This window comes from Rhamphochromis sp. 'chilingali' (genome assembly GCF_963969265.1).
Source record: "Rhamphochromis sp. 'chilingali' genome assembly, chromosome: 7".
NCBI classification, from domain to species: domain Eukaryota; kingdom Metazoa; phylum Chordata; class Actinopteri; order Cichliformes; family Cichlidae; genus Rhamphochromis; species Rhamphochromis sp. 'chilingali'.
This window is the reverse complement of record NC_137934.1, coordinates 7466284-7485424: the sequence shown is the minus strand read 5'-3', so window position 1 is coordinate 7485424 and position 19141 is coordinate 7466284.

The following is a 19141-nucleotide window of genomic DNA, read 5'->3' as shown; positions in this document are numbered from 1 at the left end:
AAAATTGCAAATCAGTTTGTAAAAAGGGTCACCAGCACCTTTATTGCCTTAGGAAACTTGTTCATTTCCACATTGACCAAAAAATTTTAACTTTGTTTTATCGTTCTTTTATTGAGTCTGTTTTATCCTTTTGTTTGGTGGCATGGTTTGGTCAGACCTCTGTCACAGAGAAAAACTCTCTAAATCAGATAGTGAGATGGTCCAGTCATCTGATAGGTGAGCCACAGTCTTGTTTAGCCTCCCTGTACTCTAAGCAGGTACAGAGGATGGCTTTATCAATCCTTAATAATGGTTCCCATCCTCTAAGGGGTGAATTTCAGCTTCTTCCCTCAGGACGGAGGTTTCTATTTCCGAGATGCAGGACAAAGCGTTATAAAAATAGCTTTGTCCCCGTTGCTGTCACTGAATTAAATAAGAACTGTTTTTGATTCGAAATATTAAAGTATGTGTCACAGTGAGTTTTATATATTTACTAGGTATGTGTGTTTTTAAAGGGATGTCAAATGCTGTCATTTTTCTGTAAAGCAAATTTACCTTGCCTTTAGGTATAAATAAAGTTACCTTACCTTACCTTACCTTAGTGCAGCATTTTTGCTCACAGCTCAGATGTGTCACAAAGCATTGATAGAAGTGATCTGTAACAACAAAAAATTGCAATTTTTTGTTTTGTTTTTTTTGCACAGAACAGTATTAAACATTTATGCTAGTATTTCCTGTCATACACAGCATTAAATGGAGAATGTACTCACTTTTTATCTGATTAGGATTGACTTACATTAGCCAGGCTAATTGGATTGATTGTCATTTTCACCTATGACACTGTGTAAGTGAGTATCCCTTACAAAAAGTTACTACTATCCTTATCCAAGAAAACTTTAGCCCTTATTCACATACATTCACTATACTATACTAAGTACACATGTTCAACTACCCATTAACACAAATATTATATTAGCCAATCACATGGCAGGAACCATGTGATTGGCTGCGGTTAGGCATGTAGACGACCCGCTCAAGTTCAAGAAAGGTGATCTAAAGGGAAGAAATGTGATTTAAGTGACTTTGAATGTAGCATGGTTGTTGGTGTCAAACCTTTGAAGCATATGGGCTCCACCAGCAGAAGACCACACTGGGTGCCTCTCCTGTCAGCTGCTGCAAGCTAAAAAAACAAAAAAAGAAGGGAAAATTAGACTGTAATTCACACAGGATCACCAGAATTGGACAGGAGAAGACTGCAAACATTCCCAAGTCTGATGAGTCACCATTTCTTCTGGCACGTTCAGATGTTAGGGTAAGAATTTTGGTGTAAACAGCATGCAAGCATAAGATGCCAAGTCACAAAGCTCAAATCATGTCAACACCTTTCTGCATCTATGCCATGAAGAATTGAGGTCGTTCTGAAGCTAAAGGCCAGCAAACCTGGTAACAGCAAGGGCATGTTGAGCATATATTAACACCAATCCTTAGTCTGGGTAGGCAAGTTATTTTCACTACCACACCCTACTTAGCTGACCAACCACCAAATCAAATCAAATCACTTTTATTGTCACATCAAATGTGCATGTACACTGGTACAGTACATGCGAGTGAAATTCTTGTGTGCGAGCTTCACAAGCAACAGAGGTGTGTAAAAATACAATTGAAGTAGTCTGAACAGTTAATGGCTGGGGTGACTGGAGTCCTTGATGATCCTCCCCGCTTTCCTCAGGCACTGCTTCCTGTAGATGTCCTGGAGGGAGGGAAGCTCACCACCAATTATCCGTTCAGAACACCGCACTACTCTCTGGAGAGCTTTGCGGTTGTAAGCAGTGCTGTTGTCATACCAGGTGGTGATGCAGCCAGTGAGGATGCTCTCAATGGCACAGTGATAGAAGGTCCTGAGGATGCGGGGGCTCATGCCAAATCTTTTCAGTCTCCTGAGAAAGAAGAGGCGCTACTGTTTTGTTTATGTGTACTGACCACGTAAGATCCTCAGCCAGATGTACACCAAGGAACCGGAAGCTGCTCACTCTCTCCACAGCAGCACCGTTGATGGTGATGGGGGTGTGTACTTCTCTGCACCTCCGGAAGTCCACTATCAACTCTTTACGACGTTGAGGGTAAGATGGTTGTCTTGACACCACAGGGTCAGGGCGCTGACCTCCTCCCTGTAGGCCGTCTCATCACCTTTGGTGATAAGACCCACCATTGTAGTGTCGTCCACAAACTTCACAATGATGTTGGAGTTGCTAGTGGCCATGCAGTCGTAGGTGTAGAGTGAGTACAGAAGAGGGCTCAGTACACACCCCTGTGGAGCACCAGTGTTCAGTGTGATGGGGGATGAGGTGATGCTGCCCAGTCTGACCACTTGGCGTCTGTCAGACAGGAAGTTAAGGATCCAGCTGCAGAGGGAGCTGCTCAGTCCTAGATCCTGCAGTTTCCTGTCCAGCTTCGAGGGAACGATGGTATTGAATGTTGAGCTGTAATCTACAAACAGCATTCTCACATACGTGTCTCTCTTCTCCAGGTGCGAAAGGGCAATCTCAGCTAAAACTAGACAATCTCATTATGAAGGAATGTGTGAGTGCAGATCTTATAAAACGTTGCTAAACCCTGATCGGTACAAATATATATGCCACATATATACACATATATGTGCCCAGCAAGCTACTGCCTCTTTAAACCTATTAACAGATAAAAATACATCAAAAAAAAAGAAAAAAGCATTCTCCGGTGATATTACTGGGAAAGTGTGTGTTAGTGTGTTAACGGGGGACTCTACCCCCCGTAGAAAAAAAACATAATGAGTAGATAATGTACGTTATCAGATCCTTTGATATTAATGCACATAGCGAGGATGCAGCATGAGCCAAATTCACATTAGAAGTATCTTTTCCTAACAAGGCAAAAAATTCAGGTGACATGCTGCTTAGATTTCCACTTACACGGAGGAAAGGAGGCATGAAAAATGAGAAGAAACGCAGTCCTTTATTAACATGTTTAACTGAATATCTTAGCTGTCAGATGTACGTTCACTGATCCTGTGCTATATCTAACAGATGACAGGTTGGTTCTGGGGGGTTTTTTTTATGTTAGGCTATTTATTTCCATATGTGTAGGATTTATGAGGACATTATATTCATAAACCAAGCATTTTAAGTTTTATTTCCTGTGCAGCATTTTAAGATGTATAGGTGCAACATAAAGCATTTCATTGCATATTCTGGTACAGACACATGCTCCACAATACAAGCACTTAAAGTTAATAAATAAATAAATAAATAAGTGGAATGATTCCTATTATTAAACCCAGCTTCCTGTCACCGGAGAGGTGAAGAAGGAGGAGCAGCAAATACGCGAAGGGTGACAGCACTGATGGAAAGGAAAACAGCTGCCTATAAATAACATCAGCGGATTCACCGGCCCTTGTAAAAAATGATGATAGAATGCATTTGAACCCTGAATGCCAAGTAAAAGGAGTGGCAGATATATGGCGTACCGCTAACCGATAATAATTGGCTTCTTCTCACGTTGTGCTCTACAGTTCGTCTTTTACGGGAAAGAGTGATAAAGATAAGGTTGCCTGTTTGAGAGGGGCGGAGAAGGATGGTTGTTGGCGGCCACGTGCATCTCACAGCTGCACTCTGCACAGGCGGTATGCCAGTCTGTGTAGTTTTGGTGAAAAGACATCCTGCTTCAAAGTTTAATTACATTTCCTGCACGCTCATTCTCAGGAAATGTAAAATAACGCACATATGACCCAGCAGCTTTTCACCTGCTGGGGCCTCTAGAGGGGTCGCAAAATGTATTTTATTTATTTAAACTAAAACATTCATAGAGGCCTGTGTTTCATTTACATTGATGTTGAACATGTGCAGAAGTTGGGAAAAAGGTGCAGTTATTTATTGAAACAAGTGCAAACATACATGGATGTAGAGCTTACAAGGCTAAAAAAAAAAGCCCAAAAAACCAAAACAGTTCATATAATTCTAAGATAGCTGAAAGTCGGTATTTGGTATGACCACCATTATTCGTCAACACAGCCTGAGTTCTCTTAAACAGGTTTACTTGTAATTTCTTTAAGTAGTCTTCAGGAATAGTTCTCCAGGCTTCCTGAAGAACATTCAAAGCTCTTCTTTGGATTTTGGCTGCCTTTTGTTCTGTTCTCTGTCAAGATGAGCCCACGCTGCTTCAGCAATGTTGAGGTCCGAGCTCTGGGGAGGCCAATCCATGACTGATAGTGTGTATTTCTATCTACTTATGCTTTTACTGTATTGACGGTGCATTTGGAATCATTATCATGCTAAAGGAGAACCTGTTGCTAATCGCTTGTTTTCCAGGTGAATGCAAATCTGATGCCAGGTCCTCTATCAGGTCTTTGCTGGATTTCTTTCCCATTTCTTAAGGATTTAATTTTCAGACACTGTTGATCTCCTGTAGATAGTTCTTTAGACCTTCTACGCTTTCAGTGGCAGAGAACCAATCAGATTGTTTTTAGCTGTGATATAAGTATTATAACTTTACTTGCTGATTAGCTCACCTTGTTGACCATTTACTTTTGAACTCTGTGGGTCAGCGTTCAACTTCAGCTCAAGGTGGGAGTTATAATTGTTACTTGGAGGCATGGTTAGTATAGAATGCTGATGGTTCAATTCCTGAATCCTGTATAGCTGTGTACATGGAGCAGTAATCACCATGGTCAGTTATTGATGCAAATTGTTCCAATTTTAAAAAATAAAGTAAACTTTATTTTTATTTATGTATTTCTTATTTAGACATGTTTCATCATACTTTTTAAGTATAATTTGGTCTAAATTTTAGCTTTCATAGTTCTTCATAAAATATATATCTTACTGCCATTCACACATTCATTAATCCACTCCTGTGTTCTTGTTGACATTCCCAGGTTGAGTTTCGCTGTATGTATGTCCAGTTGTCCAATTTCCTCAATTTTATTAAGGACAAACTACATGCCATCCTAAGATGTGCCAAGTTTTCCACTAACAGCTCTTTGAGAATCACCTTGTTAGTGTGAAATTACTATTTTATACCTGACTAACTGTGTTATCTTTGACATAGCATTCAACTAAAGAAATGGGCCTGGTACAGATAAAATACAGCCAGTTATTAATACATGCTCCAGATACAAAATTGAAATTCAGCAAAGTTACCAGAGCATTTATTTTTGAAGGGTTTATTTAAAAGGGTTTCTGATGACTGGAGCATACAAAATAAAAGCTTTTCTTTTTTTTCAGTCTCAGTACAGACTTGCTGTGATAGCCAGTCATTTGACATTGGACTGACACTTGAACTGGCCTGGAGTGGTAGTCTAGTATAGAAGTGATGTAAGAATGGCAGCTTCCCACTGAGAGCCTCAGATAAACAATGATATTATGCCTGTCACATATTTTAGACACAGAAAATCACCCAAATCTTTCATTTAGGATCCAATCATGAGTACTATAAATGTCACCAGTAATAAGCCTATAAGGGCAAAATGATAAGCAGCATCCAGGGGCTTAAGACTGGATGCATTCAGGCCTTTAAATCAAAAACCCACAAAAATGGCTTCAACTATTTTTTTTATATTCGAAACTAAGATATTCTAAAAAAAGATAGCTCTCTATCTATAAATGGCAAGATATATTCAGTAACTCTCTCTCTAGTGTGACAGTGCTGCCAAAAAAGTTTAATATCTTTACTGCAGAGGTGTTGGTAAGTGTAACTGTTATCTTTTTAATATTTATCCTAAACTAAGCTGATCATGTCTTTGTTGTCCTCATATTTACCACACAGACATGAGAGGTGAATTCACTTATCTAGCTCTGGGTAAGTAAGAGCGACAGACTAAAGAAAAGTTGGAAAAAATGTTAAATGATCATCTGTGTACAGAGACACTGGCCATTTTGAGGATATATGTCATTTCATCCCTTTGGTCATGTTGGAGTGGCAGGGATTTAAAGAGCTATACCGTCTCTGTACATAGGGATGGTTCCTAGCTGCATGTGTGTTCGAGGGAGCAGTCAGCCTTGCACTGAGCGACCTTGTTTAATTCAGTGCATCCAACGCAGCGCGCTCACACAGCCACACACAGCCAGAGGCACGAGGCATGCAAACACACAGTCACACACACACATGCTTGCAGTCATGCAACAGACACACATCATGGACAGGCAAACACACACACACCCAATCACGCTAACCCTGAGGCCGAGGACATATTTTGTCATTGGTGCCTATCAACAGATATAAACCACAGACGGGTAAAGTGTCTGTGTGAGCTGCACGTCTACAGAGGATTTTTTTTTTCTATCTGGTTCGTGATTATGTCCTTGTGCTGTGTATACAGTATATTACCACAGCGCACTGTGTGTGCTCTTCATCTCAGCCAGTCAAAGACTAGAGGGAATCAAGAAATTGCTCTGATCATTTCTTACTAGGCTCATGATTCATATGATAATGTGGATAAAGAAAAACAACTGCTAGCCAGCTTCCTTTATTCGCCTTGGAATACCTGCTACAAATAAAACTATTCAGATTGGGGGGGGGGAGAGACACACTAGTGTGAAGCTGAGCAAATCAAACTGAGGGGCAGTGTATGGAGATAATGAGCGTAATGAAAGATCCAGCAGATGGTGAAGAAAGAGACAACTTAACATCAAGAAAAGCTTCCTTTATGGAACCAGCCAATCCAACTGGTGAATTCCTACGGTGAGGAGCAGGAGCGGCCAATCAACACGCTCATTCTGAGCCTTGGCAACAACCTCCCAGGAAAAACGAAACAGTAGTGTGAAGTATGAGAGCGTGCGCGTGCGTGCGTGCGTGCGTGTATGTGTGTGTGTGTGTGTGTGTGTGTGTGTGTGTGTGTGTGTGTGTGTGTGTGTGTGTGTGTGTGTGTGTGTGTGTGTAAGATTGTCTTAACATCTGTGTGAGTGAAAAGTCTGAGTGTGTGGCTCATAACGTCACCTACAAAGCCTGCCTCGCCTCTTCTATATTCAGATCTCGTGTGGGAGCTGGTGTGTCTGTTCCGATCTGCTGTGTACACTGATCATTACGGCTGGCTGTTTTCATTCCATGAGTGACAGATTAATTGATGACCTCATGAATGCATTATTACAGTCTTCTATAAACACGCTGCTCACGCAGCACAGTACAGACGCAGGTGTGTCTGCATAAATACAATCCAGCAGAAAATTTGTCCAAGTTGGATCAGGCAGAAATTGATTGTAGAACAGCTGATGTGCAGATAGAGATCCCCCTCTGGCAACAGTGAAACCAATATAAAATCCAGCAAAGGGCTAAAGAGAACTTTGGCTTTTTCTGAGTGGAGAAAGATCAATGTGAGGTAGTTTTTTTTTGTTTATTTGTTTGTTTGTTTGTTTGTTTTTATCTAGCCAGGACAGACAATCCTCTGTCTGTGAGATGACAGCAGTAAAAAGCTGCTTTGCTGTGTGAGTAAGTTGGAAGATATACTGTAGACATGGTGGCCATGAACAAAGCAGATAGAGAAGCTGTGATATAGATGCTGCAAGCAATACCACAAAATCAGGATGGATACTCAAATCAGCTTCAAAGATGAGCCAGCAGCTGCTGCAGTTCTCACAGCAGTTAAGGCATCATGCATGTTTCAAATCCTTTTCAGTACTTCATGAGTCAGTTGGTTGACTCTTTATTGAAATTAAATGCACTTTAATCATGAGTTGTAAATCATGCTCACATGCTGGAACGTGCATATGAAATATAAACATACATGTACCTTTGGATCACAGAATTACAAGAAATAGAAGTTACACCAACTAAACTGATCTTATAGGATTTGGGTCTGCTAAGTTAGGCTGATGGATGGATGGATTTGTAGTAATGTCACATTCTCTAACCTTGCTTTGTCCAAAATAACAAAAATCAGAATTCCTTAAGCTCACTGATTGCCATGCTATTTTGCTTGATTAATGCCAAAAAAAAGTTTGTTTGTTTGTTTGTTTTTAAAAAGGGTGAAATTCAAAACTTCTTAATGCTAAGCTAACCACATCCTCATATTTACCAAGAATCTCTTTCCCCTCTGCTGAACAACATGCTGCCTGCTTCAGGTTCATTTCTGTATTAACCTGTTTTCCTGTTGTTTTTTGGGGAGATAGATAGATAGATAGATAGATAGATAGATAGATAGATAGATAGATAGATAGATAGATAGATAGATAGATAGATAGATAGATAGATAGATAGATAGATAGATAGATAGATAGATAGATAGATAGATAGATAGATAGATAGATAGAATATCCTTTTGATTGAAGGATATGAAAGATATGGGAATGAATGATGGACTTTAGGCAGCAGCAGTGCTACTTCAGCACCATGGACAGTGCCATAGCTACAGTATTATTGCTACAGCTCACTGTTTCTTAGCCTAATAGTCCAATAGCAAAGAGTAGTGTTATGGATTTAGGATACTTTATAGCTGAAGAAAAAATGAGATCTGTATCCTTCAGTGCACATGTTTGTGTTTCATAGACAGTTAAGCAAACTGGACTCACCTAGCCTAATGTCTGTTTGTCTAAGTACCCTCAAGAAGATACTGAGCTATGAGTTCCCCCAGATGCATCAGAAAAAAGGAATTGTGTGAATGAGTAGATGAAGCTGGTAGCTTACCACCTAATCAAAAATCTGTGCACAAATCCACTAACATGTTGTTTTCCTCCCATTTGTTTTCATATAGTGGCTTCTGCATTTCTGTGCCTGTGTTCGTGGGACTGATGCTGCAGCACACAGAGGAAGTCAAGTCAAGTCAAGTCAAGTTTATTTATAGAGCACATTTAAAAACAACCAAGGCTGACCAAAGTGCTGTACAGTAAATACAGATAAAAAATACAATAGAACACAATTTCGTAATAACACCTCGCTGATAAAAATAAAATAAAAATATATAAAACAAATAAATTAAACCTTTCTAAAAGCCAATGAAAAGAGGTGAGTTTTAAGAGCGGTTTTAAAAGTTTCTAGGCTTTTGGAGAGTCTGACGTGAGGAGGTAAACTGTTCCACAGTCTGGGTGCAGCCACAGCAAACGCCCTCTCTCCCTTTGTCTTTAATTTATACCTGGGAACATCTAAAAGCATCAGGTCGGCTGACCTCAAAGATCTCCTGGGGCGATAAGTTCTAAGGAGTTCTGACAGGTAAGAAGGTGCAGTGCCATTTAAAACCTTAAAAGCCAGCAATAAGATTTTAAAATCAATCCTAAAGGCAACTGGGAGCCAGTGGAGAGAGCAGAGAACCGGAGTGATGTGGTCTCTTTTTTTTGAACCGGTCAACAGGCGAGCGGCAGCGTTCTGCACCAGTTGAAGGCGATGTAGACAGGAACGATCTAGGCCAGCATAGAGGGAATTGCAGTAGTCTAGCCGTGAAGTAATAAAAGCATGGACCACTCTTTCTAGATCGTTCCTGCAAAGGTAAGACTTGACTTTGGCTAAAATCTGCAAATGATAAAAAGATCCCTTAACTACAGAGCTGATTTGTTTATCAAGTTTAAAAGCATTGTCAAAAATAACACCAAGACTCTTAATGGAAGAAGTGCAATCGGAGGTTAGGGGTCCCAAAAAGTCAAGAGAGAAGTTGGGATCTTTAGGAAGCCCAAACACAATGACTTCAGTTTTGCTTTCATTAAGGTGTAAGAAGTTAAGAGTCATCCAAGTCTTAATGTCAGACAAGCAGGAGAGTAGCGGCTGCAAAGAAACATTGCAGTTCAACCTCAGAGGGAGGTAGATCTGAATATCATCGGCAAAGATGTGGAAGGACACATTATGTTTACGGAGCACATCGCCCAGAGGGAGCAAGTACAGAATAAACAACAGAGGGCCTAGTATGGACCCCTGAGGTACGCCACAGGTTAAAGGAGCTCTGGGAGATGACAGTTCACCAAGGTGAACAGAAAAACTCCTATTATTCAAATAGGACTGGAAAAACTTTAAGACAGTGCCCTTTAAACCGACACAATGTTGAAGGCGGGATAGCAGTATGTTGTGATCAACAGTGTCGAAGGCTGCTGTCAGGTCCAGGGTTACTAAGACAGCAGCACAACCAGAGTCAACAGTTAAAAGCAAATCATTAAAAACTCTCAGAAGGGCGGTTTCTGTGCTATGCCGAGCTCTAAAACCAGACTGGAACTTCTCATAGAGATTGTTATTGTCAAGAAATAGCTGGAGCTGCGTGAGGGCGGCTCGTTCCAGTACTTTAGACAGAAAAGGGAGGTTGGAAATGGGCCTATAGTTAGAGAGTAGGGATGGATCTAGATTAGGCTTTTTAAGGAGAGGTTGAACAACAGCGTGCTTGAAGGGTGTTGGAAAACAACCAGAACTGAGGCAGGCATTGATCAGGACCAGAAGGAAAGGTCCGACTGAGTCCAGAACCTGCTTCAGAAGCCGAGAGGGGATAGCATCGGTGGAACAGTTGGTAGTCTTAACCTTGCAGACTATTTCATGCAGCTGAGAGAGAGAGATTGGTTCGAACTGATTAAAGGCAGAATGGCACAAAGACAAAACACAGGGATTGGAAGGTGAAGATGGAATGACAGACTGCAGGGAGGAAATCTTGTTTACAAAGAACTTTAGAAAGTCATTACAGAGGGTGGCAGAAGGTGTGAGGCTGGTGGATGTGTAAGGATTTACAATGGAATTTAAAACACGAAACAGAGTCTGAGGTTTATGGACACTACTGCTAACCAGGTTTGATATGTAGGAGGACTTGGCCTCTTTAACGGCTTTCTGATAGGTTGAAAGAGAGTCTCTGAGGATATTAAAAGAAATGTGCAGCTTGTCCTTTTTCCATTTTCTCTCAGCACACCTACAGGTGCGCCTGAGAGCACGAACAGAGTCTGTAATCCAGGGTTCAGCGTGAGCTTTGGGACGGAGTGTTTTTAGGGGAGCGATGAGGTCCAAAATAGAAGTACATGTTGAGTTGAAAAGAGCAGGAAGGTGTCGTCCTCTTAAATATGGCCTCTTGCCTCCTCTCTGTGGCATCATCCAGCGAACAGTTGTCAGCCCTGACGGGGGTCTGCGCTCGCCATTGGCCTCACCAAGAGAAAGGCAGAGGGAGTTAGTGTGAGAGAGAGAGAGAGAGAGAGAGAGAGAGAGAGAGAGAGAGAGAAAGGGAGGGAGAGGAGTGTCCATGAGGGAGGAGGAAAGTGTAAAAGCGTTTGTCAGCGCACGTGCACTCATGCATGCGCGTGTGTGTGTACAGTAGCTATGAGTCACACAGTGTGGGGGCTACAATGCATCTGCGCCCAGCACGACAAATGTGTACCGCTTGACTCTTTTTCAAGTCTACAACCACATTCCATATGGTGTCAGCGCGGCACAGTATGATATAGAGCTTGCACTGTTTTGCTGAATGATGAATGAGACGTTAGAAATCCAGTCACTGGATATTTTACTCTTAGTGTGACCGGTGAATCCGGAAAACCATTCAGATGATTCCAGAGAGGAAACAAAACAACAACAAAAAAAATGCGGTCTGAATGACTCAGCTTACAAAAGAAGGGGGTAGGGGGTGGAGGTGGGATTGTGTGGAGGTGGGGGGGGTTTTTTTTGGGGGGGGGGTGCGGTAAATCAGGAGGAATGCAATATTAAGAACAGGTGGGTGTAAATAGAAAAATGTAAAAGAACTAATTTGATTATCTTCCTGGGTTGAAATCCTTCACGTTTATTCCTCACAATTCATACTCTGTATCATTCTGCCAGAAAATGCTGAGGATTTTCTATGAGTCTGTGGTGGCCAGTGCGATCCTCTATGCTGTTGCATGCTGGGGGAGCAGGCTGAGGGTCGCAGATGCCAACAGACTTAATAAACTGATCCGTAAGGCCAGCAATGTTGTGGGGATGGAGCTGGACTCCCTCAAGGTGGTGTCGGAGAGGCGGATGCTGTCCAAGATAAAGACAATGTTGGATAACACCTCCCACCCACTCCATGACATGCTGGTCAGTCACAGGAGCTCGTTCAGTGAGAGACTGAGATTACCGAAAAGCACCACTGAACGACACAGGAAATCATTCCTGCCTGTGGCCATCTCCCTGTACAACGCATCCACTTAACACACTGTTTGCTGCTACAACTACACATGTTTCTTTTCCAAATATTTATTTATAAGTGACTTATGTATGTATGTATGTATATATATGTATATATTGTACTATTCTTAGTTAGCGTATTGTCTGTCTTGTCTTAATGTTGGTTTAAAATGGAGCACTGTAACAAAAAATAATTTCCCCCAGGGATCAATAAAGTATTCTGATTCTGATTCTGATTCTGATCAGTTATGCTCAGTTGCAAGTTGCAGAGGTGATTACTGTCTACTCAAGTGTTGCTATGGCGGACAGGTTGATGGTGAACAACTGCCACCACCTGGCCAAGTTTAAAATTGCACGCCTTGGCATCTTTACTCCGACAGCGGGGACTTTTTTTTTTAAATGATGTCGAGGGCCAACCGAGTGCAATGTAAGCAAAATTAACACATAGCATAATTGCATCAGTGTTGCCGTTGAGCCTATTCATAGCTCGTCTGTTCTCTTTCATGTTTCAAAGAGGTGCAATGTAAATAAACTCCACTGGCTTCAGCTGAAAACAATTTCAGTGCAGCAGCAATGAAGGTAAAATTAACCCTTAAGTGTTTTTCTTTGGCAAAAGTTATATAATTAAATTATTATTAATAATATTATTAACAGCATGGTAAGATTTCTAATTAGCTATTGTTGCTCAGGCTCTGCTTTCAAGGAGATTCTAAATTAAACATAACATAAGACAATTTTAAAATCTTCATATTTTGCCTCCAAGCAGACAGACTCACTTTCTTGTAATATTTTAAAAGTGGTCTTCAGCAACACTTTTCCAGGCTTCCTGGTGGACTTTCAAGGTTTATCTTTGGACATTGGCGACTTACAGAACTTTCACGCAAGAATTTGGCCTATGTTTGCATGGTATGCAGTGTGGGCTTAAAAAATCTGAATAAACTGGACAAGTGGTGGATACCTTCTTAAAGAAGGTATACAGGGAGAAAAAACTGAGGAATACAAAATTACACAAGAGGTGGACTGAAAATCACTAGCAACCAGACTGATGTAGTGATGAATCCATATTTGAAATGTTTGGTTCAAATGAGGAGGTCAAGAAAGAGTTTCTACAGCCATCTTTAAAACATGGTGGAGGCTCTGTAATGGTTTGGGGATGCTTTTCAGCCAGTTGTGTTGGGGATCTTGTCAAAAGTGATGCAATTATAAATGCAAAGAAGTACCGTCAAATTTTGATCCATCACACAAGTAAGTAAAATTTATTTATAAAGCACTTTTCACAGTAAAAAAAAATACAAAGTGCTTTAAAATCCAAAGCTGATTTGTTAAAACAATTTCTTTATAAAGACCACACTAATCCAAATGAGAACGAAATAAAACAGGAATAGCCTTTGACACCAACAGTCTATTTCTGAAATATTCAGTGATTCAATGACAATGATTCCAAACACACTGCCACTGCAGTAAAATCATAACTGGATTTAAAAACTCACTCACGGTCACAGATAGGCTTCCCAAGAACCCGGATGTCAATTAGCGTGGGACAGAGAATGAAAAACAATATCTAAAGAGATCATTGAGTATCCTTCAGGAAGCCATGAGAATTATTCCTGAACACTACCTAAAAAAAATGACAATAAAACAAATTCAACGTGTCAAATTCAGGCTGTGTTGAAGAATAAAGGTGGTCGCACCAAATGTTGACTTTAAGGCTTGTTAGGAGTGTACAGACTCACTTTTTGCCTTATATACTGTATTTCTATGTATCTTTGCATGTTTTAGTAGTTCGTGGCACCCATTTCCCTAGCAGAATATAAAGAAATGAAGGGTGTCTGAAGACTTTTGCACAGTAATATACATATACTCCTTATCAGGAGAAGATTTAATATTCTCTTGCAGGAAACAGGCAAAAAGTAAAATCTTTGCGTGCTTTCCTCTGTTGCCTTTTCTCAGCCTGAATGCACAAGATGTAGGATGATCTAAATGAAAGAAGCCAGGCCCTATAGGCCACGAGTGTGACTCTTGGAGCAACCCAAGTCAGTTTGCATTTAACAGAGATGGTGATATAAGCAGTGAAAATAAGAAACGGTATATACATACACTCACTGTGTGCCCAAGGATTGATGATCAATATGGTGCACTTTGAAAAACATCTTTTTTCCTGGAAGTTTGCACATACACTATCATTCACTTTATGTTTGCGCAGACATGTAAACGAGTGACTGATACAGTGATTGCTTCTCGTGATGATTTTGCAATGCATGTGCTGTCATAAATAATATGCAGCACTAACAAACTCCAGCTGAAATAAAGCGCATTGGGAAAGTTTAAATAAAAACATACATTGTCTGTCTCCATGGTTCCTGCTAAGGCAGTGGTTGCCCTCAGAGTATGCATTTAAGTGTGCCATCTAAACCTCCACGGCTGATCTAACGCAGGATGATGTTTACCCTCGAGACCGCGCTGGCGGGCAGGAGAGCGAGAGATGCTCGATGAGTTTTCTTGAAGAGTTAGGTCACCCAACCAATGAGTTTTCACTGTCTAAATTTTAGGGCACAAATCATTTTGAGGAATTTCCATTTGCACCGCAGTCACCGTGTGGTACACCGACGCCCCAGAAGGTGACAGAGCATGGGATAAATCATCCTCCTGATGATATGTATTGCAGGATAACTGTAGTTACCAGAGGCAGCAGCCGCTTTATCAGTCCCAACAAGGCCTTTAGCATCTCGGGATGAAGAACACACAACTTCCATTCAGTAACAAAGTGCTGCTAATCTCTCTATTCATTTTTCATTGTGAAAGATACTGCGCACACGTCGCTTCAGGGAGCGTGGCCAGGGAGAATGAGATGCTGGAAAGAAAGAGGGGGAGGAGGGAGAGAGGTAAGTACAGTAGGTACATGTGGGTGGTGCACTATTGTCAACAATAAATATTTGCTAAGAAGCAGGTTGATTTATAGGAGGTGACGCAGTAACAGCTGCTTATATGACAGGGATTCACAAGCGGAATAAATACATTAACCTGGTTAACTATTGAAAAGCATCCATCTGGAGGGAGGGGTGTTTGTATGTGTAAGCAGGCCCGTATCTGCCTGCGTGAGCGAGACTGCTACACGAGATCAACAGTTTGGCTTTGAGCCCTTTTGTACTGCCAACGTGTGGCACGATGAATGGAAAACTAAGCTGAAGAAGAAGCGCTTAACCAGCCATGGCAACGACTGGCAAGCTGTGGCAGTGTGTCGCAATTGATCGAGCACAATGCCACATTAGTGCGCATTAACTTCTGCTATATCAAGGCAGTTAAGCTAATTGCACTGAAAGGTCAGCTGGCTTGAGTGGGATACACATTTCCGTATCACATTGCTGCGGCAACAGCAGGATGCAAAAGAAGAATAAAAATTTAAAAAATACATCTTCCTCTTACATGTACCTTTGAGCTCGTTGTTTTGCTCTTCCAAACACGCAACGGTCAAATCCCACTCACAGTAACATATTCTGTTTTGTTCCACACCTCCTCAGTCTCACTGCACTTTCCACAGATTTTTTTCTCAACTCGCACACAGCAAAACAACACAGACAGAAGTGCTTAATCGAGTATGAGGAACAGTCTTTTAAATTGGGGTGAGTGATATATGACACATAAATGAAACCAATTATTGATTGAACTGAAGATACCTTATCAAGTCTCTTACGCGTCTGATCCTCATTTATCCCTCCTAATTACATATTGATGTTTTTATTCCTTTCTATGCAACTCAACTGTGATGAAATCTGTATAATAACAATGGTTCATTAACACTCCCTTTCCACCTGAATGCCTGTATCATGATGAAAACGATCTAATTAAATGATTGTGTTTATCTGCAAAGAAGCTTTGATCTTAAATAATCAACTCTGAAACTAATATGGTTTTAAACAATATGTGTTTGTTAATCAGATTTTAAAAATGCTATAGTCAAAGGTAAAAGATGTATTCAATTTGATTGATTGTCACTGTGAATATGAAGAGAAACTTTATCAGGTGGCCAGAGACAGAGCGACAGAAAATCTTTCTTCTTCGCCCACAAGGCAAAGCATCTATTAATAGAATATTTCACATTATAAAAACAACACAGAATGTTGTTAAATGTGTTAAAAGGTTATATGCTTTGTTTTGTGGCTCCAGAAGGATCTAACAGAATGGAGTAACAGAGAAAAATGGACACAAATCTTAAAAGTGAGGCTAAGACAGAAGAGACTTTAACACACTTTCCAGTAACCAGCAGATGGCTAGTCTGGTTGCAAAAATGATTCTGGCTTCTGACACTGCAGCATGATGTTAATTTTACAAGTTAAGGTCTCATTTAGAGTAAAACAGCCAATAAATCACTATACTTTAGGGCCTGGCTATATCATGGTTGACAAGTTAGTACTCAATGGAGCCCTTGTTTGTTCAGTGTTCAGTGTCAGTTTTTCTTTATTAACCCTTTTTTCAACTTTTTTTATTTCGATTTTCTCATTTTGCTGATATGGGATGTATTTTAAAAATAAAATAGTCTAATTAATATCCCAATGAACAACAGATGCATCTTGCTAACCAAGATAGTTAGCTAGAAGTCAGGGTTTTTTCTTTTAGCATTATCCAAATTAACTTTGATTTCAGCGGTCACCAGGGCAACAGCTTAACTGAAAATAAGTATTTTTTTCACTGGCTGGGGCCTTCTCTATCAACTCTCTTGTCGAAATATGGTTACTATGAGTTAAAAAAAAAACAGATCACAACTCAAATGATAAACTTTGTTATGTCCATCACTTATGTACAGTCTGTTGTAGATACACGGTTAAAATTAATTAGTTATTTTTAATATTTAACAAAAACTAAGCCAAACTGCACAAGTAGTGCAATAAAAACTAAATGCATCCTTACTGGTTCCATGAGAAACAATGACCCTTTGTTATATGAACATATGTTGTTGTTCATTTAAGGCTTATTAACCTTTTTAATAAATGGTAAGAACTAGATCATTTTGATGTCTTTATTTGAAACCTTAAAATTGAAGGAGGGTGCACTTTTCTTTTACCGTGACTGTAGACATCACTCTCCAGCATTTTAAAACCGAAACCTCAGTAGCACGGTTTTCTAAATTAAAAACAATAATTAAATATCTTTATTTTAATGGCATAATCATGTTTACCAGTAGCAATTTATAGCATGGAGCTATGAATCAAGCTTTATCAAGGAGTAAAACATGCCATGAAAATAGTGGTTATTTAAATGATTATATTATAATTGGAGGTTTGAAGGGGAATCACAGCTTCTACTCAAAGACTTATTTTTTTTAGTCCCAAAGCATTTGACTAACATACTGTAGAGGCAAAGGGCTCGTGAGTTAATTACCTGCAACTTCAATTTTCTTTCATTTTCCTCTTGAACAGAACAAGCCCACAGGGATGCACATTTTGAGGAAATTTGTGTAACATGAGCAATTACCTCTCCCTAATTGAGCTGCTGTTGGAAAATAAGTGAAACTTTCCTTCCTGAAGTCACAACAGTACAAGAATGAGACGTAAATGTTTACTGAGGAGTCAATGCCTCAATCGTCCTGTCATGCCACATAAAGATGGGCAGCTTAATGCTAGTATGAAGTAGCCCACGACTTCTTGATTTAATACTGGCTCAGTCACCCTTAACACAGACAAATTTTCTCTGCCTCTGCTTCTCTGTTGATTTTAAAGGGCCAGGATATGAATGATGCAAATTGCTACGTGTCAGAAAGTTTTCTTAAACAGAGAATGAATATGCATAAACCAATTAGATGCATGAATCAGGTTTTTAAGAAGAAAACTAAAGCAGGCAGCCTATAGATTAAAGTGATAGAAAATGCAAGTCAATACTGTGAATTTAAGATATGAACAAAAACTAATACTATGTGCAATAACTTGAACACTTTTCATTTACACATTTACTTTTTTCTTCTTACATCGGATTGTATATTTGTACATTTTTTTTCTGTTAATACTGTTCATATGTATATAGTGCTGCAGAACTGTGCAGCCCCCCTTTCATGTTTGCACTGAGTTGGAGATGCTCTGTATCTCATTGTAAACTGTATAGTGACAATAAAGTCATTCTATTCTAAAATAAGTCACGAAGTAACGAAATACTTAGATCCACATACTGTATAAAACAGATGGACAAAGAGTCTAGAAATCATGTTAAACTGCATTCTTCTGGCCAGCAGGGCCAGTTTCTCTGGTTTATCTACTGTAAACACCTTCCTGGTGAGTTCATGGTGTCAAATTACAGTTTCAAGCCTTATTACAATGAGATTTTTTTTTTATTTTTTTTTTAAAGATAAAAAAAAAAAAAAAAAAACTAAAAAGGTTCTGATTAGAGTCAAGAATAAAGCAAATTAGTCTTTAGAGTGGGCCCATATGATAGCATGTTTCAAAAGAAGCATGAAGTCCCAAGTCAGTGAGAAAAAAAAATAAAAAATAAAAAAAATAAAAAAAAAAAAAAAAAAAAAAAGGCTCCCTTCCTCTTAAACTAGATCTGACAACATTGTATCTTACTCAGTTATATAGTATTTGTATTCTTTTTATTCTATTGTATATAGTATTTTATTCAATTGTGTACATTTATGTACAGTATCCCATTCTTATCCGATTCTAGTGTTTTATTTTTTGCTATGTAACTTTCCACTGTAACAAAACAAATTTCCCACCTATGGGACTAAAGGTTATCTTATCTTAGCCTACAGCTACATCATCCACTCCACCCAAATTGAAGGACCGGTTTTCCCCAAGTAGACACAAAAAGAAGCAGCTCCGTTTCGGCTTTCTGTCAGTAATATTGTTCAACCTGAAATATGAGGATGCTGACTGGTGATAGGCCTGCCTTGACCATGTGACAGTCTATTTTTATGGCTCCAAAAGAAGCAGCCCGCTCAGGTTCACCTTAGGGGAGAGTTAATATGTTGTGAGCTTTGCGGCTGCTAGACCTCCATTATATCCATCTCTTGTGTTCCAACAGTTTCACCTGTGACAAACTGTGCACCGCCTTACTCGCTTTCCCTGCAACACCACTGTTACCTTGGCTGCAAGATCCTTCACTTTGATATGTGGAA